This window comes from Alosa alosa, chromosome 6 (genome assembly GCF_017589495.1).
Source record: "Alosa alosa isolate M-15738 ecotype Scorff River chromosome 6, AALO_Geno_1.1, whole genome shotgun sequence".
NCBI lineage: Eukaryota > Metazoa > Chordata > Actinopteri > Clupeiformes > Clupeidae > Alosa > Alosa alosa.
The window spans coordinates 6,439,077-6,442,466 of NC_063194.1; positions in this window are offsets into that span (position 1 = coordinate 6,439,077).

The following is a 3,390-nucleotide window of genomic DNA, read 5'->3' on the forward strand; positions in this document are numbered from 1 at the left end:
GTGACAATTTACCTTATTAGGGTCACGCAGCTCCACAAGGCCCACGCATCAGGGAGACGAGGAAGGGAGAGAGGGGAGAGGAGGGCCTGGGTTTTTTTTTTTTATTCTTTTCTTTCTTTCTCAATCACTTTCTCCTCAGACCCTCCCCCACAAACACAGCCACACACACACACACATAAACACATAAACACACACACACCCCCCTCCTTTTTATGCCTTGACGTTGTCACCACAAAGAGTTGCAGGCAGAGCGAAAGGGAGATGAAGAAAGAAAGGAGGAGTTGTGGAAGGAGAGAGAAAGAGAGAGAGAGAAGAGACAGAGAGGGGGGGGGGGGTGTCTGCTGTGTGACAAATGACAGTGAGGGCCCCACTTGGCTGGGAGTGTAATTCACAAGTGCTTTAAGATGTTTAATTAAAGCCTGCGTGTGGCAGGAAGGAGACCCGCGTTGGCTCACTCTGTGCGGTGTGGCGCGTTGCGTTGCGGTGCACTCTTTCCTCGCTCACTCACTCGCTGGGGCCTGAGAGCCCAGGCTAATCCTCTTCCTGTGCACACTATCCCCATGCGAGCGTGATTGATGAACTGATTCCTCTTTACATCTTCATTTGCATGGCGTGCTAATACAAGCATGGGCACAGAGATGAGACCGGGGAGAGAGAGAGAGAGAGAGAGAGAGAGAGAGAGAAAAGAGAGTCAAAGTGAAAGAGAGAGAGAGAAAAAGAGAGTCAAAGTGAAAGAGAGAGAGAGAGAGAGAAAAAGAGAGTCAAAGTGAAAGAGAGAGAGAGAGAGTCAACATGAGAGAAAATGTTCAAGTGAGACAGAGAAAGTGAGGGAAAGCAAGAAGAGAGAGATAGAAAGAGGAAGAAACAAGAGATTAATAGAGAAAGGGAAAGAGACATTGTGAATGTGTGTGTGTGTGTGCATGTGCGTTTGTGTGTGTGTGTGTGTGTATGCGGGCGGGCGTGTGCATTTGTGCGGGTGTGTGCATTTGTGTGTGCATGTGTGATAGTGTGTGTGTGTGCGTGTGTGTATGTGTATGTGTGTGTGAGTGTGTGTGCGTGTGTGTGACAGACTGCGAGCTGTGAGGCCGCTGAGCTGAAGAGAGCTCCCTGTTAATGCAGGCTAATATGATAATGGGCCATGAGGCAAGGTGAGCCACTGCAGGCGCGTCTCCACAGGCACAACTCTGTGGCCCACACACACACACACACACACACACACACACATGGACACATGTGTGCACATACACACACACACACACACACACACACGGATACACGTATGCATGCACACACACACTTTCACATATGCGAGATGCTCATACATAAACACACACACACACACACACTCTAACCCTTTTACTTTTTAAGTCTTAGAACATTCTGGTAGTAAACGGCCCATCTGCTCTGGGGGCATGGACCAATGCTCCAACACCTTGGGTTTCACTAGATTGACGTGATCTTAGCAATGTGCTGTTTTAGAGGTACAAGCCTCCCCCACCCGCTCCCTCTCTCTCACTCGCTTGCTCTCAAATTTGCCTTTTTAAAGAAGCCGACTCCTGCTGGGAAATGGGTTACTTTTGAGATAGTTCAACGCTAGTGTGCTACAAAAGCTCCTGCATTATTAATTTGTTTACTCGGAGAAGGCACGTACGATTTGATGTCAGGCAGTACCTGCCCCCCCAACACAAAAAAAATAAATCATGGTTAACGCCGGCGGTGGGCCCGGTAATGCTTCCGTGCGGCGTGAGCTACAAAAGCTCAACGAAAAGGGAGGAGGAGGACACGAGAGAGAGATCAGACAATCAGCCCAAAACTCAGAGTCTCTGCATCCACCCCATTTTTGTAATCGCTGGGTGAAGTTGGTTGGTGGGGAGGTGGGTTTTGGGAGGGGAGTCGGGGGTGTAGGGGGTTATTGTTATGAAACGGCTGGTTGTTACTGGGGTCCCCTGCCGTCCGGGGGGCATCCGGCCGTCCGGCACACGTGTCACCGTATGGGCGCCCGGGGATGATTTGCCCTCTACGCCGCGAGCGTGTCCGGCTGAGAAGGCACCCTGTGGTCCTGGAGCGGTGCCAGCTGGCCGTCTGGAGGACCGGGGCAGCCCACCAGTCCCTCCCCAGCCCACCCCAGCCCAGCTCAGCACAGCACAGGGCTGCACTGCACCGCACTGAGACAGGGCATCGAACCAGGCGGCAGGGAGGGAGAGCGGAGAGGAGAGGAGGGGAGTGGAGTGGGGGTAGGGTGCACACAAGGGTGAAGGTTGATCGAACGTCCAATCTATAGGAAAGAAAAGGGCATACCCAGCAGGGCCTTCGGAAGGCCTTGCCTCAGCCAATTTTGGAGAATTGGCCGAGGAATTTCGCTGTGCAAGTCAAAGAATGATAGAACGAGGGAGAGAGAGAGAGAGAGAGAGACCAAGGGCATCATGCCTTCATCACCCTCTCTCTCTCTCTCTCTCTCTCTCTCACTCTCTCTCTTCATCCTCACCCTCCTCGTCTTCCTCCTTTCTCTGCCCCTCTCCTAGCACCACCTGCACAACCCCCCACACACCCACCTTAACAGGGGGGCTGAATAATGCAAGTGCAGCAGTCCCCACTGCAGCTAAGATGTCTGCAGAGACTGGTGGCACTCTGGTACCCCCACACACACACACACACACACACACAGACAGACAAACACAGACCGAGCGGCATGGCTCTGACGCCGGCATCACTGCACTATGCAGTGGCTCGTGGCGCTGGCGCTGGTTTATGGCGTCCGTAAATCAGGAGGGTGTCCAGGAGATCAGGGGTGATCAGTCAGCGGGTTTGTTGGCCTGCCAGGCAAGGAGCCGACTGTTAGTCTCGCTGAGAGAGAAACGTCTGTAATCACACACAGCAGGGGGAAAGCTTCTCAGTTTAGTTTTCAGGCATTCACACGTCTTATGTATTTTTCTACTGTTGTTTGCATTACCTCATCCAAAACCATGATGATTTACCTCCTGGAGTACTATTCTGTTGATTTTGTGAATGATTTTAAATACTAGTATTGTTATTATTTTATTTTTTTTGCTCTGTTTTCTTTTCTGTGGTCCTGAAAAGTATTTTTTTGTTGTTTGTGAAGGACACAGATGTTGCAATCCAGTCATTCTTGTATCTCATATGAGGTTTGTATGTACACTCCCAGCGTCTGTATGAAAATGTAATAGGCAAGCCACTCCAGCTCTAGTTAGTCCATGAAACATTCAGGCCATCTTTTACAGCTTTGCACAGAAAGAGAGGGAGAGAGAGAGTGAGAGAGAGAAAGAGAGAGAGAGAGAGAGAAAGCGCTCCTGTTTACAAGGAGAGTGCTAATGAATCTCAAAGCATTAGGCTTCGTTTAAACAGCAAGCATCTTGAATATTTCAGAAATCC